Genomic DNA, 27,936 nt, shown 5'->3' with positions numbered 1-27,936 from the left:
GATGCCGCCTACTACTGCTGTTATTATTAGTCATACTTCTACTATTATTATACACATATGATTATTATTGTCCCATACATATACTATCATATATATTAACATATACTTACAACATATTGTACCACAATAGTCGCAATTATTATTATAATACTATTATAATAAATTAATGTTGTTGTAAGCTACTGTCTTTACTGTCTGTCCTGCATCTCTCTCTGTCTCTCTCTTAAGTCTCATTTTGTCATACTGCAAATGTATTTTATTGATCTGTTCTGTACGAAATCTATTGCATGTCTGTCCGTCCTGGAAGAGGGATCCCTCCTCAGTTGGTCTTTCTACCATTTTTTTCCCCTCGTTAAAGGTTTTTGGTGAGTTTTTCCTTATCCGCTGTGAGGGTCCAAAGGACAGCGGAATGTGGTTTGCTGTAATAAAATTGAATTGAATTGAATTGTTGAATAGAGGCTGTCAGTAATGTTTGTTGGGTCTGGAATGATTTGGTGCTGCCAACAATAGTGTGAATACTGACCTTTGCTAGCTAACTTACTTGCTCCTAGCTACAGTAGTACATTTTAATTAGCATTGACATTGTGGCATAAGTTTAATTTATTTGTGGGTGGAGATGGCGGTCAAATGTTGGTGATAATGCTCCACCATCTGCAATTAGACTTTTAAAAAGGTGACGAAGAAGAGGTGGTTTGAAAAAAAAAGCTGTTGTCACATCTAGTAAGTGGAAAATGGCAGCGCACGATATGGGACAGTACTACTGTTGCAATTAGTGCACCACGCAAAAAGTAGGTAGTCTACACAGTGCACTACAGTGAAATTTACTAACATATGTATGCAGTTTGAGACGCACTCTAAGTTCCTGTAGTGAGATAGATACATTTATCTACTTGTTTGTATGGCTGCTCTTGATTTCTCCCTTGCTAAATCCAATGTACAGTGACATCATCAATATGTAAATGAATGTGCAGTGTCATCAATAAGCAAATGAGTGTAAGATGCCTTCTGCTGACTTTTGAAGCTAGCGCTAGCTACTGTCATTGGAAAAGAGTTGGCAACACAAACCCAATATTGTCAGTCTCAGTGTCCTGACCTGCTTATGTTGGACAAACAATCCCAATTAACGGCTATAAGCTGTTATTGCAGTAATCCAGATATGTATCTTGAATATAAATAATATTACAGAATATATATCTACATTATTTTGTTATTCTAAATGCTACATTTTTTCATCAGAAATTCTCTAAGTGACCTCCTGATTTTTTGTCTTTTCTACTAGGATTGAAGGCTCCTGTCAAATCACTGTCAAGTCAAAATGTACTGTATGTGACCCCGTTTTTCTAAAAAAAAAAAAAAAAAAAAAAGTACATTTACTGAGAAAGAATGGGTGGGTGGGCTGTTCTTGTCATAGACATATATATGTAGACGCCGCATCAAGTGGGTTTGCCCGCTGCTGCGATACGTCAACGTGGCTGCCATATTGGATGTGGCAAAGCTGCGCTGTAAACTAATACAAGTTCGACTTAATTTCAAAAAGCGCCTTTCTACAAAAACAATGTATTTGATCTTCTCAGATGGCTAAGATAAGAACTTTATTGATCCCACACAGGAGCAAGTGTGTGTGTGTTTGTGTGTGTGTGTGTGTAGTACAGTAGGCCTACAATAAAAATACAAGACACAATAAAAAGACAGACAGATACAAAAATAGCAAATATTTGCATATAAACTAAAACGCCAATGGTTCCAAAGCCTTGAGGTGATCCTAACCGTACTCATGGCAGGATTTGCAAGTACTGAAATTAAGCTGTTTGGTGACTCAGATATCCTACACAATTACACTTTCTGGGGCTTCTGAGGCTTGTGCTTCCCTTCCTTCAGAACGGTACTCCATGCTGGGGAGAGGAGTTGGGGGCATGCTGTCACCCCCAGTGAATGCCAAGCAGGCTCCATCGACCGGGTGCTTCCCTCTCCTGCGATCCCGACTCAGCAGCACCAGCCCCAGCCCCACGGGCCCGGCCGGGCGATCCATGGCAATGGCACCTCTCTAAGTCCGTCATCCAGCGATCCAGAGCCGCAGCCGTTCCCTGGTCTTCGATCACGCTTGCCTGTGTTTCCAACGCTTCTCTCAGAGTGGCAACTTCCTGACTACATATATGTATATATATATATATATATATATATATATATATATATATACATACATGTATATATCTATCTATCTATCTATCTATCTATATATATATATATATATGTATGTATGTATGTATAGGCTACTGTGCATTGTTTTTCGGCACCACCTTGTTCTCTATAGCTGATGTAAGGCGACTTACTCCTGTGTGGGATTAATAAAGTTCTTATCTTAGCCATCTTTGTTTTTGCATGTGTGAATGAATAAACGACAGGCATTAACGTACATTTCTTTGAAGAAAGGCGCTTTATGAAATTAAGTTCATTCACTTGTATTAGTTTACAGCGCAGCCTGCCACATCCAATATGGCGGCGACATTGACGTATGGCTCAGCGCTCAATGCGGCGTCTTTTATATGTCTATAGTTCTTGTCTTACGAAAACCAATGATCCAGTGATCTACGTGGTCATTCTTGTCCTGCGCGGCAGAAACGCCCCGCCACATAGATATATATATATGTATACATAGATGCCGCACCCTGGCTTGTGGGATGCGTCAATACCGCCGCCATCTTGCCTAGGTGCTCTGACGGATTCAGACCCATGTCAGACTCGGCAAAAATACCACATTTTTGCTCTGCATTTGGGTGTATGAACGAAAGAAGTGTTAAAACCAAGCAGAAGGGAATAACATTCCACAGGTAAGAAGTTGTTTTACAATATTTTACTGTTACGAACATGTTTAATGAGATATATATCTCAAAAAGTGATCCTTCTTTTAAGCTAATCAAGTAAAGTAACTGTCCTGATCTGGTCCTAACGCCAAATTAAGCTAACGCTATGTCACACAACTTAAAGACAAAAGGTTAACATTTATATAATATTACTTCTAAAATTATGATGCTTTGTCAAACAGCTATGTCGGTGTATGTGTTATTCCAAATTGTAAACTATCTGTTTCATGGCACCAATGTGACTAATGCAGTATAACGTTAGTAGTTAACTTGTGGCCTGAATTGTAACTACAAATTATGTTGAACTGCGTTTTTCTGACACACTTATTTTGTGTGTAGTTTCCCAAAAAACACAGATCGGAGACGGGCATGGGTAGCAGCAGTGAGGAGAAAGGACTTTGTCCCGAGTGACTCCTCAGTCATCTGCAGCTGTCACTTCAGACCTGAGGACTTCGACAGGACTGGGCAGACTCCTAAAAATAATACTAGCTACTGTACACTGCATTGTTTGTAAATATGACCTAATAATGTAAACAGTTCTGTGTCCAGGCTCCCATGAGCACTGTGGTGTTATGAGATTAAAGCAAAATTTTGTGTAAACATGCAGCTCTAAGTCATTTATTTTCACTTGTACAAAACCAACATTTGTTAATCAGAGTCTACACTGCAGCTCGGCACAACCCTGCTGATACACTGTTTTTTGCACATTGTGTGAAATGTGAATAAACATGTATAGTCAAAATTAATTAAATGACATCATGGTGGGCATTGTACATCTAGTAAGAAAAAAGAATATTTATTACATGGGGAAAGTTTAAATGTGTTGTAGAACTATTACTGTTACTTTATCTACATAAGGTCAAATATTTTGGTATGAAAAGCTGCATTTTTTATTTAACCAAGTATCCTGTATCATAACTACATGTCTGACAATTGTAACAAACCAAACCGCATGAAAATCGGTTGAGAATTCAGTAAGTAATGATGATTTTAATCATAAACAGTCTCCTGCCTCAATAGACATACATGCATTAGGCAGCGCGGCACCACCTGGGCAAGATGGCAGCCGCGTTGACGTATCGCTCCAATGAGGAGCACCGTTGAATGCGGCATCTACGTATATATATCTATGCCCCGCCATGCGCGGTTGTAATCAGACACCGCTGCTGTACTTTGCGGAGTGTAATCTACGCAGAAGACGTTCTTACAGGAAAGCTGCCATCTCCGACCTTCCACACGGGACATGAATGTAGCATGCGTCCAGTCAACGAGAGGTTGAACAGGATGAGAATGGGCGGCTAGCAGCTGGTCTGCATCTCAACAGCACAGTAGCATCCCTGTGAAGCTCGATGACAGGTCGGTAACATATCGTCACACTCAATGTATGCAGTCTCACTGGGGCCGTTCATCTCTCAGTCTGTGAATGTGTGTTCTTGCTGTGTTTGATGTGTTGTTGTAGGCTGTGTGTTCTATGGCTGCTGCAGCGCTACAGGTGCACACAGGCTGCTTGTGCACACACACGGCCGTGTCCTTCACAAGATCACTGTCTCTGCAGACAGAAGGTCATTAGAAGACGCAGCTCCTCTCAGTGGTCTCATGTCTTCTGATCGGCTTTTACCGGGCTGTTTCAGCAGATGATAGACCACACAGCAGCCCGCCTTTTCACCTTTGCGACCCAAAATGTGTTTTTATTGATACAGCCTAAATGATCTATGAAGTATTAGTAAATAATATATTAATCATACAGAAAGCCGTTACTTACAACTTATAAAGCCTTTGTAAGTGGTCCCTTATCAGAGAGTGGCCAGTAGCCTACCAATGTTCTTACTTCAAAACCACATATTTAACCACAACATCTACTGAGTGGACCTTATGCTGAGATTGTCTTTGCTGTTTTCAATATAACATATTTTATTTTTATCAGCTGACAAAACTGGCCACACCTTAGGCCTACATCCTTGGCTGACTGCTGCTGGAAAGATGGTCTTTTCATAAAAATGGGCTGTCTATACAGCAGAAGGCACTAACACTTTTGAAATGGGTGGGGATGCACAACAATATTGGAACATCATTGGTATTGGCCGATATTGGCCTTAAAATGAACTATCAGAATTGGCCAGCATGCTTTTTCTTACTTTGCACAATGAATTAATATGACATACATTGAAAAGCATTCTATTTCATGCCTCCAACTGCTGGCCATCATGATAACAGTATGCATGCATAATATGATGTTAATTCCACTTTAGAAGAGACTTGATGAGCACTAAAATTAGGTGGGGAAAAAGTGGATATATTCAGGGCTTGAAGCAAGAAAATTTTTTTAGAGGGCATGAAGGCAGGGGGGGCTTCTGCGCTAGGGGGGTCCAGGGGCAAGCCCCCCGATAAAATTTTGAACATTTGACATCTAAATGAATTAATCTGGTTGGGGCCCGGCAATTTTAGTCAATTCTGAGCAACAAGAGGCAGAATAGGAAGACAACAAAAACGTCTGCATTAAAATATACATTTTACATCAGTTGAGGCTTGAACTCACGACCTTTGACATCAAGGAGCATCTTCTATCTCTCTGAATTGCAGCCCCCAACCTGTAGCCATTTTTCTCTCTCTCTCTCTCTCTCTCTCTCTCTCTCTCTCTCTCTCTCTCTTTCTCTGTGTGTGTGTGTGTGTTTTCATCTCTCTCGTGTCTAGACCAAACTGAACAAATATTTATAGACGGACAAGCAACATCATAATTAAACAGGCTTTTATTTTTAAAATTTATTTTATTTTGAAAATTGGCTGGATTCTCTCGTCTTTTCTGTGTCTGACTTCCTGTTTGGTATGATCCGCTCTATCCAGCTTAACAGAAGCGCTCGCAGCTCGCGTGAAAAATAGACCAGACGCCGAACTGAAGCACTGCAGTGCGCGAGCCTCCGTGGGTGCTCCGCTTTGCTCAGCGGCCTGTGTGGACAGTCAGTCAGATAGGTTAACATGGGCACCGATTGAAAACTGCCTCCGCTGCTGGGCGCTGCGCTTCGAATATTACTGTGCCGGAAATCCAGCACCGTGCCGGAGATCTTGAATATTGGTATTGGTCACTAGCCAAATCAGTTGTTATATATCAGCATATCAGATATCGGCCAAAAAAATCCAATATCATGCATCCCTAGAAATGGTTGCTTCATGATCAGGGAAAACTGAAAAAAAGGGCTATGGCATTTTTCTTAAAGAGGTTGAAACCTGCAACTACCGGAATACTCTGCGCCACGCCGGACAAATAAACACTCCTGTTGGTGGGTGACATAATGTGAATTTGGCATTTTTTTACACGAAACATATTTCAGCCAGGCGGTAACAAATGATCTAGAATTACAGTTAAAAACCAAGTTAAAATATGTTTTTGAAAACATGGGGTGAGTTGAGAAATAGGCAACGCAGTAACAGAGCTTGGTTCATATTTGATCAGCACTGCTTAGTTCTACCATTTGATCTGTTTTTTCAGCCTTCACTTTTACAATACAAGAAACAGTACACTCTAAAAATGTAAACTATGATTTCAAATATGGAGTAAATTTTGAAGCTGTGAAATTATTTATCTTGTGAAACGAGTTAATGTAAGTTAAAAAAATAAAATAACCATGACCCATAAAACTGAGTAGATATAGTTAGTATTATCTAAAGCCCCCTGCAGACTGTGAATTTTAGCAATTTTGTATGTTTAGTGCAGTTACACTGTGCGACATGGATCTAATGAACTTGGATATGACATCAAGTTTGATGCATGCAGACTGACAGCGCCTACTGAATCACAGACTATGATGTACAATGCAGTAGCTTCCCATACTGAGTGCACAAGGATGCTGCATGGGTTATTACTTCTCCAACTGTGAAGTGCAATATAGAGGGTCACATTATTGAATAACCTAAACTTATTGGCACTATATACTGTGGTGTGTCTGTGTGTGTGTGTGTTTGCTAGCTGCTTGATTGCTCACCTGGCAGCTGCAACTCCGCCTCTATTTCCTTCCATTCTTCGTCCTTCTTGATGTGATCATGGTAAGAGCTGGAGGACACATCATACAGGCAAGGCCTCTGCTGCCACAACTCCATAAGGTTTTCCTCTCTGCTGGAATCCCACATATTTCTTTTAGCGTGTTTTGCCTCCATGGCAAGCTGTTATCCATCTGTTTGTTTGGCCAGTGCATCATTTCATACTGCATTTCTATTTGTTGCTTAGTAGACATAGGTCATAACAGCAGTCACACAGTGACATGGTCATCCCAAATTTCTGACACTGTCAGAATTTTATCCCAAGATTGCAAGACCATGACAACGGCCAAAACTTTATCGGCTGTTTCCAACAGAGAACCAGTAGGCTATTATTAGTGAGGAAGAAGATGTAATAGCCCTATATATACCTACTACTACAGCGCGAACACTGGCTCAGGCTCACGACACACCCTCGTCAGCTTCTGTAGGTAAACAGAGGAATACCAAAATGGTGCAAACTTGTGATTTCCCCAGCTGTGGGAATAAAAGCATCGCCGGCTCGCAATTCCATCGGTTTCCTGTTACAGATGTAACCCGTAGGCAACTTTGGTTAACCCACCACCAGAACAAAGCAGAGACTGGTCATAATCACATATGAATTCACATTTCTATGTGATTGATTACTCATGTCATGGATTTAGCAGTTAGCCTAATACAATAAACTAAATGCCGTGTGCAATGTACTCTCCACAACACAACAGGCTATTAGTTCAATCAAACATTTTGTTTTACAGACAATCAGCTACAGACATCGTTATATAGATTGATATTAGGTAATATATCTCTTTGGGCACAGCAGTGCGGAAATTGCGTTTTCTCTGTCCGTCGGGATCTGTGGGCAGCTGAAGTGAGCTTGACATACGCGCAGTTGCTTCACCCTCGCCAGCTTGGTAGCAAGGTTCATCCCAATTGACACAAGCCCAAGTTGCCTACAGGTTACATCTGTAACAGGAAACCGATGGAATTGGGACCCGCAATGTTTTTATTCCCACAGCTGGGGAAATCACAAGTTCGCACCATTTTGGTATTCCTCTGTTTACCTACAGCAGCTGACGAGGGTGTGTCATGAGCCTGAGCCGGTGTTCGCGCTGTAGTATAGGGCTAGTACATCTTCTTCCTCACTAATAATAGCCTACTGGTTCTCTGTTGGAAACAGCCGATGTAGTTTTCGTTAGCCGTTGCTATCCTGCGCACCGGCACGGCGTGGTGATAAACTGTCTAATTGATTTCTGTTGGCCACTCCACATAAATTTTATCCCGCTCCACTTGCTCACCACTCCGCTCAAAAAAAATGCGTCGTACTACCCTAACCTGTAATCTTCTATTCACAAATAAAACATGAGCTTGGTAGATTCTCCGGGGAAGCCCTCTCCCCTCTCCCCGCAGTTAGGGACCGTTCTCCACGGTACCGCTGTCGGCAGGGTGGAAATAAGTCAAAGTGTGGAGGAGACGGACCAGGTTAAGTGGCTGACCTCCGGGGAAGCCCTCACTTAGGAGATCGGAAATGTATACCATTTCATACAATGAGAGTATATTGTAGGTGGGCCATCTTGTAGTAATCCAGTATCTTTGGTAAAAGCACACACAGAGGCACATTTATGCTGGGGGGCCGACGACTATTTATGCATTGGATTAAAATGTGCTATATCGTGATATGTATCGTTATCGGGATATGAAATGACCTATATCGTGATATGAGATTTTGGTCATATCGCCCAGCCCTATAGTAAGATAGGTTAATCACGGTGTAGCCATGGTTTCAACATTGGCGAAAATTTTGAACATTGTAAATTAAAATGCATCAATCTGGTGCACTCTGAGAGCAAAATCTCAATACCTAGCACCTCATTTTTCAGACCTAAAACTGAAATTTAAGACCTTTTTAGGCCTTAAAAATTGGATTGTTGGATTTTAGACTAAGTCTTTTGAAGACCTGTGTGAGTAGTAGCCTAGATAGCAATAAATAATCCAAATTTTATTTTACATCCTTTATTGATTTGTGTCATTCTTGTTGCTGCTTGTGTGCCTCCAAAACAGACATGATAGCCTACACAAAACAAAGCACTGACTGGACAACCAAATAAGTGCTTGACAATAAAACTAATGAGACAGTAACCAAAAGATAAGACATAAGCCTACAACATGAACAGGATGGGATACAGTACATATGGCTTCAATGAATATAGGCCCGCAACTAGATGGCACTGTAGAGAAATTTCCTATTACAACTGGCACTGTGTACAAATTTTCTATTACAACTAGATGGTATTGTATATAAATTGGAGATGGAGAGAACTCCAGTACTCAAAAAGGCAGCTTCACATTATAAAGTGAGATTTTGCAGGGGTCTTAGAAATAAACAATTAAATCAAGCCTTTGACATTATAGTTTTACTCAAGATCTCCAAGCCTACCGTGATGACTACAGTATAAGTCCCAGCCAAAAGTGAATGAGTGTGTGTGTACACAGGCTGAGAGTGTGTGTGTGTGTGTGTGTGTGTGTGTGTGTGTGTGTGTGTGTGTGTGTGTCATAGACTGTATAAATAATGGACGTAGTCACCGTGACGTGAAGTGGCAAAACTCGGTGCCTGGGCTTGGCCTAGAGGCTCCCGACCTTGTCCACAATGTTGCTTCTCAGTTGTCCTCTGATGTTGATCTGGTACCTTGGATTCAGCTAAGTAATACGCTTCAAGCTTCAACACATACAACTCATCGAGTCAAGCCCCGGAGCTGGACTGAAAACCGCTTCTCAGCACGTCTGCTTTTATGCTGGGTAGTGAGACTGGGTAGTCTCCACCTCTTTCTGCTAATCCATCCTACTTTAATCCAAATGTATTGGTGGAAACCTTTTTCTTTTTGTCCAATCATGAGCAGGCCCGTTTTTAATGGTGTATTACTTTCATTTTGAGCCATTTTCCACCCTTAGCTCCGGATTCGCTTTTAGGGACTTTCTTTATGCAGCCCCTTGTGCTCTCATATGCTCTCATGCAGTATGAACCTTTAATGTGCATGAGGTAATACAGACAATTGAATGTGTGTGTGTGTTATCATTATACAGAACTTGATAGTTTATATGTGTGTTCTTTTAGTGTGGATACAATATCAGCTCATAACTCTATTATTACTATATTGTGAATACTTTGACATGTATAACAGTGTTTTAACACATATGGATGCATCTCACTCAGTTTTATAAGAACTTATCCATAAAACATAGTTATATGATGGTTATATGGCTTTGTTTCTTAATCAACTTATGCAGTATAACACTTTTACTTGATTAGGGATTAACTCTTTAGACTACAGACATCACCCATCCGTTTCTGAAGAGTGGATTTGAAGCTCAAAATACTCGGCTATGGACGTCGCCATCTTAGCAGTGCTTGACTCCGCCCAACTCCTGGACAATCAAAAATGGGCAAAGAGGCGGGCCGAATGAAGCCTGGTTGCCTAAACACGCCCACCTTGCTCGACGTTGCTAAGTTAGCTAAGGCTAACAAGCTAGGCTAAGAAGCTACGAGGCTAACAAGCTACGCTACTTTGGCAAGCCCTGTGGTGTCAGCTTGGTGCCGCTTGGTGCCAGCTCCTTCATGAAACTTGAGGTAAGTTGAGTCTACCTGAAACTAACGTCATACAACAAATCTTGAAACAATGCTTCAGCTGTTATTGAGATTACACAATCTTAAAAAACGCTTCAACATTTTTAAATATAGAATGCTAACGTTAATTATGGTAACGTGACATTGATAAAAGTCGAAGGGGACTGAAATGTATCTGTAACGTTACTGTTATCAACAGCGCATTGCGAGATTATCATCTAGAACATGATAAAGAAATGTAGAAATTGTGAAAGAAAGGCAGTGTTATACTTGTTAAAAGATGTTAATTTCTTTCAGTACATCACCGGTGTTGAGGTCATGGCCACTTGTTAACATTATGTCTCCACCACGCCTGCTACACACAGCAGAAACTGTAAGTACCAGTTTTGGCTACTTGACTTTAGACAGCTAATATTACATTGTCTTCCAAGGACAGAAAGAAAGCATTTAAAAGACTGTCATCTACATTTTGAGGTGTTGCTCCCTGTTTTATTTTATCCTACAGATGTGACATAATAGTATTGTCAACAAAAAGAAGCGATTCACCCTTTATAGTTAACTGTCTGTTTTTAATTACCTAAAGCATTTATTACACTTATTGTTCTTTCATATGCACAGTGTGGAGCATTGGTGACAGCTATGTCCAGCGTGATGCCCAGAGAGGTGCAGAGACCTTGGGAAGCACCCTCAGCATGCCGGGCATCTGTGTATGCTGGTTTGGCTGGGGTGGACTGCAGTGGAGAGGCCTTTTCTCCTTCTTTTCCCACTCCCTGCAAGGAAGAGCAGCACCAGATGTCCTCTTCATCCCCTGTGGCGACAAAGACATGGGGAAGGTCAGCAGTGTCAAGCTGGTCAGCATGATGAAGGAGGACCTGCACCAGCTTCACCTCCAGCATCCTGGAATTAAGATAATATTTTCTTCATTGGCCCAAAGGTGCAGGTGGGAGGCTGGTGGCAATCCAGCAAAGATTGATAAGACCAGGAAATGTGTTTACAGTGTTACAGCTACATTTGTTCATAGTTTAAATGGTGCCATAATTGAGCACCCTCACATCAGACACATTCATCTCACACCTAGGAGAATTTATATGTTTTTAAGTAAATTAGTTAATTGTCTTAAAGACCACCCCCAAACGCAGTGAACTGCCTACAGTTGGCAGTGTCACTGCTTTTGAATTTGGCCTTTAGGACACATTTTGTTAGGCCTGAACATAGCCCAGGCTGTCATGGCTAATGTTGAGTTTTTGATATTCATCTATAACTTGTTTAAAGTTTCAAAAATTCTATTTATATTTGCACTCCTTTTGTCTTTGTTACTGACTGAATGTTGTATTTCACAATCAAATCAATTGAAACGACAAACAAAGCATACACTACAGATAAAACATTATGCATTAATGTTTAACATGGTCACTGACAAAAAATTAAGCAGTCCATTTCTGTGTGGGCCTGATTATTTTAACTTTGTACTTGAAGATAACTAAGCACCTTACACCCAGCAGCAGAGCCTGAGAAGATTTTGCAGAGTAACCTTTGTTTGCTGCTCTGTTAGAAGTCTAGGTTTAACACATTAGAATGAGACTGGATAAAAGGGCTCAAAATGAAAAACAAAGAATTAGCTGGACACAATAGTTTTGAAGCCCCCAAGGAGGTATCACTTGTTGCTATGTTGCCAACTCTGAGAGGGTCTTCCTCAGGCAAAGGTATTGTGACGTTTTTATAGTGAGGCAAACAGAAAGATAATCAGCCAATTATGTGTTACCTTTTTTTAGCCCCACTATATAAGCCTCAATACCGAGCAATGCCCACAGAACCTTCTCAAATGTCACAACGTCACAAATAAATAATACCTCCTACGGGACTTAAAACTATTCAGTGTGCAGATATTTCCTTGTTTTTCACAAAAGTAGAATAGTTTCTCAGTGAATTTTCTTCATTTGTCTTAAAGAAATGTCCAAACAAAACCAGCACATAACATCAGCTTTTCATTTTTTTTTTACATTCTGCTAAGATAAATGCAAACTTGGGTAAATGTTAAGACATAAATGAAAACATTAAGATACCATTAATAACTATTATATTTTGTTAATGGTTTAAATCATCACTATATTTCTAATCATCACAGGAAACTGATGAATGACAGCTTTCAAAAAATGAGCTTTTACTCTAAAGTAAATTTTGTCTGATCCATTTTATATAGCAAAAGTTATAAAACAAAAAACAGTTTAACAAAATTAAGTCAAAGCTTGCATTCATGAAAACATCCATATTAAAAGGTTACAAAAAGTACACATAAAATAAATGAAAAGATTTATAACAGTAATTATAAAACCTATGAATTAGGACCCAGTGTCATAATTTGCAAAATCTTAATTTCTTGTGAAACAACCTCTTTACTGTGGAGTAAACATCACATTGGTCGAGGCGTTATAACTTTCCTCAAGTGTCCTACAAGAGAGAAAGATGACAGGTTAGAAACACAGGTAGAAACCACTGACTACAGCCTGTCTTGGTTAAGTCACGGAGTCCCATGTCAGTCTCATTCACTCTATTGTGAAAAAAATGTTTCAAATGGAGCTGTCTGAAAAATTTGTAAGAGTCAACTTTCAATTTGAAAGCATTAACTTTATTAGTGGGAACAAAAGATAGCCCACGGCTCAAAACATTACTTTGGAGGGTGGTGAGTGGATAATGCTGATGCTGATGATGATGATACTGACAAAGTTTATTCTGAAGTCTAATTACTTCATGTTTGATAAAAAATATTATTTGCAATCTCAAGGCACGAGTATGGGGTCACCTTTTGCCCTTAACTATGCAAATTTGTATATGGGACTGTGGGAAGAAAATCATATATTTAATAACAATCCATTTTCTGGTAACATGTTGGGTTTTTTTGCAGATTTATTGATGACATTGTGATGGGATTTGTAGGCAGTGAAGATGACCTGAAGCATTCAATGTTTACATTAATGGGACATATCCTAACTTCACTATGGAATATAGTCAAAAAGAGACTCATTTTTTAGATCTACAGTACAGGCCAAAAGTTTGGACACACCTTCTCATTCAAAGCATTTTCTTTATTTTCATGACTATTTACATTGTAGATTCTCACTGAAGGCATCGAAACTATGAATGAACACATGTAGAGTTATGTACTTAACAAAAAAAGGTGAAATAACTGAAAACATGTTTTATATTCTAGTTTCTTCAAAATAGCCACCCTTTGCTCTGATTACTGCTTTGCACACTCTTGGCATTCTCTCGATGAGCTTCAAGAGGTAGTCACCTGAAATGGTTTCCACTTCACAGGTGTGCCTTATCAGGGTTAATTAGTGGAATTTCTTGCTTTATCAATGGGGTTGGGACCATCAGTTGTGTTGTGCAGAAGTCAGGTTAATACACAGCCGACAGCCCTATTGGACAACTGTTAAAATTCATATTATGGCAAGAACCAATCAGCTAACTAAAGAAAAACGAGTGGCCATCATTACTTTAAGAAATGAAGGTCAGTCAGTCCGGAAAATTGCAAAAACTTTAAATGTGTTCCCAAGTGGAGTCGCAAAAACCATCAATCGCTACAACTAAACTGGCACACATGAGGACCGACCCAGGAAAGGAAGACCAAGAGTCACCTCTGCTTCTGAGGATAAGTTCATCCGAGTCACCAGCCTCAGAAATCGCAAGTTAACAGCAGCTCAGATCAGAGACCAGATGAATGCCACACAGAGTTCTAGCAGCAGACCCATCTCTAGAACAACTGTTAAGAGGAGACTGCGTGAATCAGGCCTTCATGGTCAAATAGCTGCTAGGAAACCACTGCTAAGGAGAGGCAACAAGCAGAAGAGATTTGTTTGGGCCAAGAAACATAAGGAATGGACTTTAGACCAATGGAAATCTGTGCTTTGGTCTGATGAGTCCAAATTTGAGATCTTTGGTTCCAACCGCCGTGTCTTTGTGAGACGCAGAAAAGGTGAACGGATGGATTCCACATGCCTGGTTCCCACTGTGAAGCATGGAGGAGGAGGTGTGATGGTGTGGGGGTGTTGTGCGGGTGACACTGTTGGGGATTTATTCAAAATTGAAGGCACACTGAACCAGCATGGCTACCACAGCATCCTGCAGCGACATGCCATCCCATCCGGTTTGCGTTTAGTTGGACGATCATTTATTTTTCAACAAGACAATGACCCCAAACACACCTCCAGGCTGTGTAAGGGCTATTTGACCAAGAAGGAGAGTGATGGAGTGCTGCGGCAGATGACCTGGCCTCCACAGTCACCGGACCTGAACTCAATCGAGATGGTTTGGGGTGAGCTAGACCGCAGAGTGAAGGCAAAGGGGCCAACAAGTGCTAAACACCTCTGGGAACTCCTTCAAGACTGTTGGAAAACCATTTCAGGTGACTACCTCTTGAAGCTCATCGAGAGAATGCCAAGAGTGTGCAAAGCAGCAATCAGAGCAAAGGGTGGCTATTTTGAAGAAACTAGAATATAAAACATGTTTTCAGTTATTTCACCTTTTTTGTTAAGTACATAACTCCACATGTGTTCATTCATAGTTTTGATGCCTTCAGTGAGAATCTACAATGTAAATAGTCATGAAAATAAACAAAACGCATTGAATGAGAAGGTGTGTCCAAACTTTTGGCCTGTACTGTACTTATTTCTGTGAATGTCAACAGGAGATTGGAGACATCTATCTATCGTAAAAACACTGATAGAAACACTATTTTACATGCTACTAGTTTCCATCCTCACCACCTCATTAAAAATATCCCATACGGGCAGTTCATAAGATTGAGAAGAATATGCAGTAATGAAGAGGATTACATCATTAAGACTAAAGAAATGGCTGAACGGTTCAAACAAAGAGGATAAGACAAATCCCTTATTGACAGGGCTATTGAGAAGGCCAACAAGAGGGAGAGGGATAAATTATTATATCCTCCACCTTCTCAGCATGAAAATGTAAACAGAACCGCCTATGTGTCAGAATATTCTACAGTTTCGAGGCAAGTCAAACAAATTATTAATAGACATTGGAAAGTACTAGAATGTGACCCGAGCCTAAACAATCTATCTGCCTCCAGACCTCTATTTTGTTTCAAGAGAGGCAGAAATGTGAGAGACACTGTTATCAGTTCCATGTATAGTGAACCAAAACAAACCAACTGGCTTTCTCAGCAAGTTTATGGGAATTATAGATGTGGAAAATGTGCACATTGTGCCAACACATTTGATACAAAAACATTTAATCATCCCCATTCCGGAAAGAAATATAATGTAAAAGAATTTATCAATTGTCTTTCCACTCATGTAATTTATGTGCTTATTTGCCCATGCGGCTTGATGTATGTTGGCCAAACAAAGCGTAATCTTAAGTTGAGGATTGCTGAGCACAAAGCGGCTATCAGAAATAATAATTTTGATTACGCCATCGCAAGATATTATAAAGATAAAAATCATGGTTCTACAGCTTCCCTTAGATTCATTGGAAATGAAAGAGTGTTGCCTAATCCGAGAGGGGGGAACATCATTAAGCAGCTCCTGAGAAGGGAAGCGTTTTGGATTAATGAACTGTCTACTGTTGAACCTGATTGATTGAATGATTCACAGGATTTGAGTTGTTTTCTTTAACCTGTTTTTTCTTCTTTTTTGCCCTGTAGGATACATAAAGGGAAAGCTCAGGAAAGCTGTACTGTCCTACGTAGGGAAAGTCGAGCCTGCACTATCTGCGGAGTAGTGAGTAAAGGAGAGACTTGCAGGATATATATTATTAATGTATATTATTCATGTCCTGTTATATGGTTCCTCTGCATAAAGGTATTTGTATATAGGTACTGGTGGTCTCAAGCTAGGATAGAGTACTTTGTAGTAATTCTACCTCTTATCCTCGCTTTGTGTAATATTGATTATGTAAGTAGACTTTGCTATTCATGCATTGAAATCCTTACGTTTTTAACTTATACCATGGTTGATACATACTTTTTCAACGTCATGATGTATGTAATTGTATTGTTTTTGTATATTTTTTTGAGTCTTGCTTAGACAAACAGAGAAAAAAAGAAAAAACGAAATTGGTCATGTGACCAGCAAGCATTTAAACACACCTGAGAATGCTTAGGTCAGACCTGATGAGGTGAATCTGATGACGCTAAACGCGAAACACGTTCCCTTCATTAAATTTCGATAGTAAAGTTTATGTCAGTGTGCGGAGGATTTTTTTTTTTTTTTTTTTTGCATATCTTGTGATTTTACATGTATTACATAAAGGCTTAATAATATAATAATAAGCTGACAAGCTAGGTGGTGACCGCAGACACTGATACACGCTGCTGACAAGCTAGGTGGTGACCGTAGTGACCGCAGACACCGATACCCGCTAATTAGTGCTAACATATAAACATAAATAAAATAATACTAGAATTTCCGAATTTCACTTACCGAAAAACCTGGAGCACAGACTTCTTGGACGGTCTGTTGGTATAATTAATCGAACAGCAAGCCATATTACTCCAATATTTGCCTGAAAAAATATCCAAAAGGCACAAACACGGCTGAGAGGACAGGTTCAATGCCTTGAACATGGACACGAATTGGCTGAGATGACGCCGAGCAGACGGTCAAGTCTGAGCTCAGCTCCGCCGAGCTCCACACAGCAGAGCCAGCGGCTAATTAGCATGCTAGTTAGCCACCCGTGATGGTGTGACCTGTCACTCAAAGTGACCACGCCCTTAATTATGCGCAATTTCGAACCTTAATAACATTTAAACGGAAGAGTTAGAAAAAAATCCCCCCGCCCCCCACAGTTGTCATGAAAGGGGACATTATGTTGACAACATGTTTATTTCTGCTCTAAAGTTGGGCATTTTAACATGGGGGTCTATAGGAACTGACTCACTTCTGGAGCCAGCCTCAAGTGGACAGTCAGTGAACTGCAGTTTTTGGCACTTCCGCATTGATCTCACTCGTCTCCCCCGGAGGTTGGGGCTTAGTGTGTGTGTGTGTGTGTGTGTGTGTGTGTGAGTGAGAGAGAGAGAGAGAGAGAGAGAGAGAGGGAGAGAGTTCAGTCTGACTTCCGAGCTTCCTTGATGAAGTTGAGCTCGTAGCACCAAATCTCCTAGCGGTAGGCCATGCAGATCTGAGCCACATTGGTCTTGCCGATGTCATTCCCCATTGAGCCCTCTTTCAGGTAATCTGCACTCAAGAAACGGGTCTTCTCCTGCAGACAGAGAGCAATCAATGTATGCTTAGGAGCCAACAACACCACCAATATGTCTTGACAGATATTCACCATCATATCTTGGTCACATTTTGTAATAAACACCTTATTTTGTAGTCTATTAATCTACATACAACCAGTGTGTGTGTCACACGCACGCATATGCATGTGTTGATATAACACCATGCACGCACGCAGGCAAAAGCAAAAGCAAAAGCAAAAAGGAAAAGGAAGAAGGAAGCCTGGTAGAGCTTGACGCATGAAATTCCTGACCTGTAAATAATGGACAAATTACGTTTTGGGCAAATTAAATTTCTTTGAAAGTTCCTCAAAGGAGGAAAAAATGCAACCTTTGAATAAGTGAATGAAGTGATGTCTTTTTTGAAATGGTTGGAGGCAATAGGGCTGAGAATGTAAAATTCTGCATAACCAAATGTTTGTAATAAGCAACTTATTTTGTAGCCTATTAATCTACATACAACCAATGTGTGTGCCACACGCACGCATATGCATGTGTTGTTATAACACCACGCACTATGAGGGGTGAAACGTATCAGCGAACACACACACACTGCATTCACTGCGTTCTTGATACGTGTACATTACATGTGCAACCATCACCGTGTACTTGCTTTGTGTGCACTGCGTGTGCATTCACCGTGTACTTGTTACACATGCAATGCGCGTGCAATGCCTGCACACGCCTAGACGTGTGGTTATTAGACATGCGTGCGTTGACACGTCATGTGATCGCAGGGGTCAAAAGTGTCAGCTTGAAGCAACAACGCGTTGTGTGACAGGTAGCATGTCATACGAAAATTATTATAAATTTCAATAGAATAAACTTGCCTGATTAACTGAAAACAATTATACAATAACGAAAAAAATAGCCTATCGAAAATATAAGTCAAGTAAATTGATCATCTGAAAAAAGCCCATTTTACTGCACTGAGAAGTGCCCAAAATGCGTGTGACAGATCATCTGTTATAATACTTGCAGCTTTATATCAAGGAAAAAATGTCATGAAATTGTTATATTTTTAATGTAAACTGTAAATGTATGTCTATTTAACGTTTAGAGTGATTCCAGCATATGTTAGTCTGAGTAGACTGTTAGCATTGTGACTGAAAATATTTCCCCATAATTTATATGGAGTATTAGATTTTTCAAAGGTATCAAACTATTTGAATGCATTGCAGAGTAGAGAGTTTCACCCTCCTGGTCACAGGTTGAGGTGGAGGTTAATTCAGCACCATAGACAGCTCCACAGATTTATCATTAAACAGTGACCTGCTCCACCTCAACCTGTGATATCCACGGATTTGGGTCATTCAATTTTAACTATTAATTAATAGCGTAATAGGGTACGGGCGGATTAAAACCAGCGGACTTCTGTGTTATACTTTCTCAAACTATAGGCTTTATTGTGTGTAGAACCACTTTCTACAGGTGGCAGCTGGTTTAACTCGCCAATAATGCGCTGAGAAAAATGTTTGAAGTCCAAAAAAAGTAATTTATTACAAAAAAAGTCAACAAAACAGGTTTAAAAATTCAAATTATACTTTGTTCAAACGAAATCTTCAATATGACACCTATCTTTGGTTAATTTTCTGTCAAACATTTTTTTAAAGATGTGAACTCCACAGACAGAAAGCACTGCACGGAGCGAGGATTTTGAGCGCGCTCGGCTTTCAGTTATAACTGACAGGACTGCAAATATAACACAAACACTTAAGATGTCATACTTTAAAACAAACTTTTAACTGGCCGGATCAACGAGACCCTCCCCCGGGGTCTAGGCTTGTGGCGCTGGTCCGACAGTGCAGTGGAGGTTCCAGTGCTGGAACACTGAGCTTCTGACAGCGTGACAGATGCCCGCACACACAATTCTCCACCTATGCTGGCTGTCTTCGCCCCCCTTCCCGGCCGTGAATGCAATAAAGGTGGCTTCGTCGGGCACTTTACAGCAGCTCCGCTTCCCAGAGCCAAACTGTCGCTCCTCGCTCGGATCTCCTTTCTCAGTTCGTGCCCTGCAATCAAGTCCAGCTGTGAATGTCAGATCCACAGGTGACACATTGTCTTTGATTACTTGTCGCTATGGCAACCGGTCCGCTCAACCCCAGTTCATTAGCCTGCAATATGAATAAATATTGGACGGTGACTGGAAAATCCTCCAACATGGTGCAGGTAAACTATTTTTCGGATCGACCTGGGAGCAGTAGCATCGCTATGCTAACTAGCTTGCTATGCTAATCAGACGTGCGTGCGTAGACACGTCATGTGATCACAGGGGTCAAAAGTGTCAGCTCTTGAAGTAACAACGTGTCGTGTTACGGACGTGTGACACATAGCATCGCTATGCTAACTAGCTTGCTATGCTAATCAGACGTGCGTGCGTAGACACGTCATGTGATCACAGGGGTCAAAAGTGTCAGCTCTTGAGGCAACAACGCGTTGTGTTACGGACGTGTGACACACAAACCAGCGGACTTCTGTGTTATATATATATATATATATATATATATATATATATGTGTGTGTGTGTGTGTGTGTGTGTCACACGTCTGTATGTATTTATGTATGTATATATAGCAGCGGAGAGCGCACGTACAAAGACCTGAAAAGCGTCTCCTTTAAATGTGTTAGCTGCTAGAGAAATTATACATAATAAATAATAATAATAAATGAAGACAGTGACATATATTCAATAAAAAACAATGAGTTGAACGTTCATTTCAAGCTTTTGTAGTACAACGAATTTCAGAATTGTGCGAGTGACGGAGAGCGGGCGGCAGTGTTTGATGCAGGAAACACTATATGAACTTGAAAATCAATTTCGGAGTGGGGGTCGTTCAGAACGGCGGGGATTCGGAATGTAACATAATGTGCACGGGCTCGGGCTGAGTCGGGCTGGATGTTTTGGGCCCGATCTAAGCTCTATTAGCCGCTCTCGTGGAAAGGGGGTCAGTTCTGGGGAACCCACATCCACTCGTGTCCCCTGAGCCACCTCAAGAACTGCCTGCTCTCGCCCTGGAGCTACGCGAGTCCCTCCTGATCAAAACGCCGTTCCACCTCTGAGCGCAGCAGGTCCAGGGCCTCTGTATGTAGTCAGGCAGGCTGCATATCACATCAAAAGCATAGATCTATGCATTAATGATATGAAAGAGATAAATGTAAGTCAGAGAAATTGAGCTTAAATTCAGATTCTTTATTTTTTTTTTAAGCTTTTTTAGGCTGATGGGGTGCGGGGGTGATGGATGGGAGGGGGTGCAGCCGCACCCCCTGCAGTCTATGCCCTGATGCGCGATGTGGGCAGCAGGGTCCACCCACCGCTGCTACTGCTGCCAAGTACTAACGGCTGCTAGCCCCACCCGTTGGAAAGAATGTGGGATACTAGGAATGGGAGGGGGGGACTAAATCTATTAAGATTTTAAGGATGTCTAAAAAGCTGTTTCCATAAACAGTCAAATTCGCTAAAGGGCAAAATGCGAAAAAAATATTTATGAAAACACAACCATTGATTAAAATGGTTTAATGATTAAAAACATACAGATGGAGGTTTGCAGCATTTAGGATCCAATTCAATGTGAGGGACATAGGCTATATATTCACAATTAGGCTTTTGTAGCCTATATATTATCTTAGTTAAATATTTTTAAACCACAGCCAGACATCGAGGGTGGTCAGTAGCTCTGATCTGTGAGGATAAAATAAAAATTAAAAAAAATCTTGTGTCTGTGTATATGCAGGCGTATGTCTGCAGCGACTTGATTCATTTATTCATTCCACTCTTGCGAAGCACACACACACACGCCTGCCTGCACGTATAAACTATGGAGACAGACAGTTTGCCAAAGTAATTTGACGCGTTCAGGTGTTAATGATGTGTACATGCACTGTGTGTGTGTGAGATTCACACGCACACGCAGGTGTAGTGTATGTGTAGCGTTTGTAACGCGCTGTGCACGTGTACTGATAAGACGTGTGAGCGCGTCATGTGAGTGGAGCGCACAACGCCTGCGCGTCATGTAGCGGGCGTGTGTGTAACACTCGTGTCTCCAGAGTAACCCTATGTAAAATGTAGGCGTGCGCTCACGCGGTTTGATTAGATCTGATGTGTCCTAAGTAGGCGCAAGTGACGCATTGTAGTGTGGTTGGGTGAAACATTTGACCCCTCATACACGCGCACGCACGCACGCATGCATGCATACACACACACACACACACACACAGACACACACACACACACACACACACACACACACACACACACACACAGAGCCAAACTTTGAGGGAGGGCTGGCTAACATGAGATTCTACTACCATCCTTACCTCTCTTCTCCTACTCCCACCAGAGTCCTGCACTGGGTTCGGATCTGGGTGGAAAAATAACATGCGGGTCGGATCGCGGGTTTTAGATAAACACATCAACACATCAAACACATCAAAATAATAATAAATAAAATAAAAACATAAGTTAGTTCGGTAAACTACAGATAACTATCTTGGTTATTATTTACTCTCTGAGGATCGCTGCCGCTATTTCGCAACGGTCATTGGTTCAGCTGTTTACACGCGTTTCACCATCTAATAACACAGTTTGTGATTGGACGAGAGAATCAACATGGCTGCCACCGTCTAACAAGCGCCGCGTCCAAAACAGTAAATAATTACTTAGGTATTTGAGAAATAAGTGGATAAAATGTACAACTATCACTTTATAATGTTTCTGAAGTGTTTCCCTGATGGATTACTTCTCTCCTCGATGGATTCTAAAAACGTGACGGCTCGTAACTGCTGAATGTCGCTCTGGACAGAAAGTAAGTCTATTATTTGTGGGACTTGGGGCTCATCCTACTCTCCAGTGTGCTATGTGTGAGCTCAGTCCTGCGTGTTCTTTAATGAAGCAATAGGAGAAGATATTCGGTCTCAGTTAATGTAGTTTATTAAGCAGTAAAGGAATAAAATTACAGAGCTCTGGGTCTCAACTTCACGTCCCTGACGAACAACAAAGGTGTGTCAGTTCACGAAGTCTGACCTCCTGTCCTTCCCCTGACCCAGTACATTTGAGCGTAACAGAGTGTCATTGTGCACGCGAGGTGTTGTCCTCTTCTCATTGGCGGTTCCACTTCCTCCTTCGCCACACCACGCCCCTGCCTCGTGTTAATCTGACTCCTTCCCGCTGACGGTGAGGGCGTGGTTCCTGTTTTGAAAGACAAGAGAACAACACAACTCCTTACACGTGCTGTACCTTACTATCTGTACATCACTTTCTATTCTTTTTACCATACATAAAACTAATTATCTAAGCATTGTGGTATATGCTCCTCAGACTTCATGTCTCTTCCTCTCCTGTACTTCTCCACTTCTGCAAAGCAAACACATTCAGATCAGCTGAAATCATCTCAGTATTCTTATTGTTCACACATTTAAAACTTAAATAGTGAAACACAACTTATAGTAAAAACATTAAATCATTCTATTCGATTAAAAGTTTAAAAGCATTAAACGTAACAAACGAGTGCTTTTACACTCAGAGAAGAACACAGAGGGTTGATGATGGAGCTGAAGTCAGGTTTTTATTGTGAGAGCTGCTTCATTCAGGTCGTTGTTCACTCACTGGCACCTTAACTGTGGCGATATGCTGTTCAATATTCAGCCAATATGACCCAAAATGATTACTTTAAATCCGGGTTACAGGTCGGGCTGTGGGTCGTGTTTCAACGGGTCGGACCGGGTTGCGGTACTAATTGGCCTGATGCACGGGTTTGCGGTTTGGGTGCGGTTTTGTACGTCCCTGGGTCGGGCGGGGCGGATCTTGAAAATTGGACCCGTGCAGGACTCTGACTCCCACTCCCTTGACCTTCTCCTCTCTTCCGTTCTCCACACCTAAAGAGATTGGTGAATTAACTGAAACCAACAAAGCTTGCTAATGCATATTTCTAACAGCTTCCTAACACCTTTAATGTCACTGGCATTTGGCTGGGATACTGACGTTACTAGCAAGCTAATACTTAACTTTAAATCGCCACACTGCACACTCAGTAGCTAATGTTAATTTGGGGCCACCGTCAGCTAGCTGGCTTATTACATAGCTAGCTAGCTAACTTAGACATGTCAATCAGTTAAAAAAAACCAGTTGACTATGACAGCAAGGTCAGACAGTATCATACTGATTTAGCTAGCAAGCTAACGCTAGCCAGACATTAGCGATCTGCGAACGGTAACATTAGCCTGGCAAGCGTTAATCATGGCTAGCATAATGTTTAGCTAACGTTAGCTAACTGTTGACTGTTGAAATATAGATGGCTAAATGGCTGGACTGTTGAAATATAGCTAGAACGTAGCTAATGCCGCAGCTCGCTAGAGACACGACACCACCAATGTGTGTGGAAATTTGAAAGACACTATCAACAGCTTCATAACTTACCTCTGTTAGCGACCGTTTGTCACACGCCATTCACTCTGATGATGAAAAATGCAATACGAGTGACCGTGACGAGTCACCGAGCCGCGCGTGCGGGGATGGATCTATAAAGGGATGAATTCCCATTGACTGCAGATGGATTCAGTCATTCAGGGTGTGCAGAGATGCGTTCAGTGAATGGAGCGTGTACTTTAGGAAAACTGTAAGTGTAAACAAACAGATGTAGTGAATATATTGTGTGTGGGGGGGCATTTTGGGCCTATCTGAACATTTGGGGGGGACTTGTACCTCCCAATGTATATGGCGGCTACGCCACAGGGTTAATGTAACTGAAAATAAGACTATTGTTTACTCAATCAGTTGTGTTATATTTACAAAATGTTTTTAACTGAAGTTTTTTAGTTTCAGATCTTTTTTATTATTCTTTTCACAATGAAATACATGTATGAATACAAGTAACAATGTTTCATTGAAGATGAATATCACAACAATAACAAAAATGCCCTCCACAAGACATCCCCAAGGTTGGGCTAGAGTAAGTACAGATGTTGTCAGAAATTTGTTATCCTACAAAACTGACATAGAAAAAAAAAAAAAAAAGATTTGCAGAAATCTTGAGGTAGAACATTGAAACCCCCCCATCATATGGCGCTCAGTGGAAGTCATTTGGGGATCATCATCCCTAGAGGCACCAAACAGAGCAGTCATAGGGTTTGGATCTAGTTTACACTTCAGAATTTTCGAGAGGGTATGAAAAACTTCATTCCGAAAAACTTGAAATCGAGGGCACAGCCAGTACAAGTGAAAAAGAGTGGCGTCCCCTAATTTGCATTTGTCACAGGTGGGGCTGATGTCCGGGTATGTGCTGGCTAATTTGAACTTTGACATATGAGCTCTATGAACTACTTTAAATTGTATAAGGCAGTGTCTTGCGCACAGTGATAATTTTTAGATCGACTTCAGGATCGAGTCCCAGTGGTCAGCTGCTATTGAATGCCCTAGGTCCTGTTCCCATGCAACTTTGGCCCGGTCCAATGACAAATGCGGCAACATGGTGATGTTTCGGCACAATGCTGAGAGGGTGCCCTTTGATGCAGGATTAAATGAGAAAAAAGTGTCAGTTGGATTGGGACTAGGTTTATTGGGGAAGCCTGGTAGAGCTTGACGCATGAAATTCCTGACCTGTAAATAATGGACAAATTACATTTTGGGCAAATTAAATTTCTTTGAAAGTTCCTCAAAGGAGGAAAAAGTGCAACCTTTGAATAAGTCTGTGAATGAAGTGATGCCTTTTTTATGCCAGTCTATGAAGGAAGTATCATGTTGAGATGGGGTAAAGAAATGGTTGGAGGCAATAGGGCTAAGAATGGAAAATTCTGCATAACCAAATGTTCTCCTAAATTGGGTCCACACCCTCAGAGTGGAACGTATGACTGGGTTTTGTATTTGTTGGGGTATTGGATGGTTGAGTGGTGCACCGAGTAGTGCAGAAAGTGACATGTTTTGGACTGAGTTAAGCTCCACGGTTGTTCATTCTGGGTCACCCCAAACCATCTCGATTGGGTTCAGGTCCGGTGACTGTGGAGGCCAGGTCATCTGCCGCAGCACTCCATCACTCTCCTTCTTGGTCAAATATCCCTTACACAGCCTGGAGGTGTGTTTGGGGTCATTGTCCTGTTGAAAAATAAATGATCGTCCAACTAAACACAAACCGGATGGGATGGCATGTCGCTGCAGGATGCTGTGGTAGCCATGCTGGTTCAGTGTGCCTTCAATTTTGAATAAATCCCCAACAGTGTCACCAGCAAAACATCCCCACACCATCACACCTCCTCCTCCATGCTTCACAGTGGGAACCAGGCATGTGGAATCCATCCGTTCACCTTTTCTGCGTCTCACAAAGACACGGCGGTTGGAACCAAAGATCTCAAATCTGGACTCATCAGGCCAAAGCACAGATTTCCACTGGTCTAATGTCCATTCCTTGTGTTTCTTGGCCCAAACAAATCTCTTCTGCTTGTTGCCTCTCCTTAGCAGTGGTTTCCTAGCAGCTATTTGACCATGAAGGCCTGATTCGCGCAGTCTCCTCTTAACAGTTGTTCAAGAGATGGGTCTGCTGCTAGAACTCTGTGTGGCATTCATCTGGTCTCTGATCTGAGCTGCTGTTAACTTGCGATTTCTGAGGCTGGTGACTCGGATGAACTTATCCTCAGAAGCAGAGGTGACTCTTGGTCTTCCTTTCCTGGGTCGGTCCTCATGTGTGCCAGTTTCGTTGTAGCGCTTGATGGTTTTTGCGACTCCACTTGGGGACACATTTAAAGTTTTTGCAACTTTCCGGAATGACTGACCTTCATTTCTTAAAGTAATGATGGCCACTCGTTTTTCTTTAGTTAGCTGATTGGTTCTTGCCATAATATGAATTTTAACAGTTGTCCAATAGGGCTGTCGGCTGTGTATTAACCTGACTTCTGCACAACACAACTGATGGTCCCAACCCCATTGATAAAGCAAGAAATTGCACTAATTAACCCTGATAAGGCACACCTGTGAAGTGGAAACCATTTCAGGTGACTACCTCTTGAAGCTCATGGAGAGAATGCCAAGAGTGTGCAAAGCAGTAATCAGAGCAAAGGGTGGCTATTTTGAAGAAACTAGAATATAAAACATGTTTTCAGTTATTTCACCTTTTTTTGTTAAGTACATAACTCCACATGTGTTCATTCATAGTTTTGATGCCTTCAGTGAGAATCTACAATGTAAATAGTCATGAAAATAAAGAAAACGCATTGAATGAGAAGGTGTGTCCAAACTTTTGGCCTGTACTGTATGTTTATTTTTATGGAGTTTATAAGGCCAGCTCGAGTCAGTGCGAGGGGTGACCACTGTTGTAAAGAAGTTCTAACCTGATTTTGCAGAACTGTCGTCTCTCAATCATCAATGGTATGTTACTATAATCAGCGTCTAGGGCCTCATCGTTTACCGGGAATAGCTTTGTCTTGTGTAAGTTAATTTTGTAGCCTGACAGGGGTCCGAATATGCCAAACAGAGATAGCGCCGCAGTTAGAGCGGCTCTATAGCTATATCAAAAAGAATTGGGCTCAGTGGGCAGCCTTGACGTGTTCCACGGCCTAGTGTAAAAGGTTGGGAAGTTATGCCATTTGTCTGAACCGTTGCAGTGGGGGCAATATGGAGCACTTTGATCCAGCCTATAAACATAGGGCCAAAGCCAAACTTATTAAGAACTAAAAACAGATACCTCCACTCGACACGATCAAACACCTTCTCGGCGGAATTTGGTCGTGAGAAGACGTATATAGCACATTGAGAAGGCGTCGGATATTAAAGAACGAATGGTGGTCTTTGATAAAACCTGTTTGATCAGTGGAAATTATGTGAGGAAGGGCCTCGTCTAGTCTGAGGGCTAGGGCTTTCGCTAGGATTTTAGCATCTGTGTTGAGCAGCGAGATAGGATGATAGGAGGTGCAGTCAACTGGGTCTTTCCCTTTCTTCGCTATAAACGTTATAACTGCCTCCGTCAACGATGGTGGAAGTGAGCCACGTTGGTGTGATTCGAGTAGAGCAGCTGCAAATTGTGATGAAAGGGGCTTTGAAAACTGCTTAAAGAATTCAGTGGGAAATCCGTCTGGCCCTGGTGTCTTCCCAGACTGCATTGAGGAAATGACTTGGGCTATTTCTGCTTGAGTTATAGGAGCCTCTAGCTTCTTAATTAGGTCTGGCGGAATAGAAGTAATGGGTAGTAGGTTGAGAAAGGTGTTAATCCTTGACTCAT

At 41.4% G+C, this 27,936-nt stretch overlaps 1 protein-coding gene across 5 annotated transcripts in view; it reads left to right on the top strand.

Annotated features, from left to right (window-relative positions):
* Window positions 1-3,992: 3,992 nt before the first annotated feature.
* The window catches only part of steap2 (STEAP family member 2, metalloreductase), a 247,896-nt gene continuing 223,952 nt past the window's right edge, over window positions 3,993-27,936 (top strand). For 3 of the 5 annotated variants that reach the window (XM_049565781.1, XM_049565776.1, XM_049565780.1), the window contains exon 1: window positions 3,993-4,217. The gene's annotated coding sequence lies outside the window, so the exon portion shown is untranslated. Of the gene's footprint in view, window positions 4,218-16,162; window positions 16,239-27,936 lie in introns of those variants that run through there. The other 2 variants (XM_049565779.1, XM_049565777.1) reach the window with 2 other exon arrangements.

This window comes from Epinephelus fuscoguttatus, linkage group LG21 (assembly GCF_011397635.1).
Source record: "Epinephelus fuscoguttatus linkage group LG21, E.fuscoguttatus.final_Chr_v1".
NCBI lineage: Eukaryota > Metazoa > Chordata > Actinopteri > Perciformes > Serranidae > Epinephelus > Epinephelus fuscoguttatus.
The sequence above is the reverse complement of the archived record's forward strand: the minus strand, read 5'-3'. Positions and strand labels throughout refer to the sequence as shown.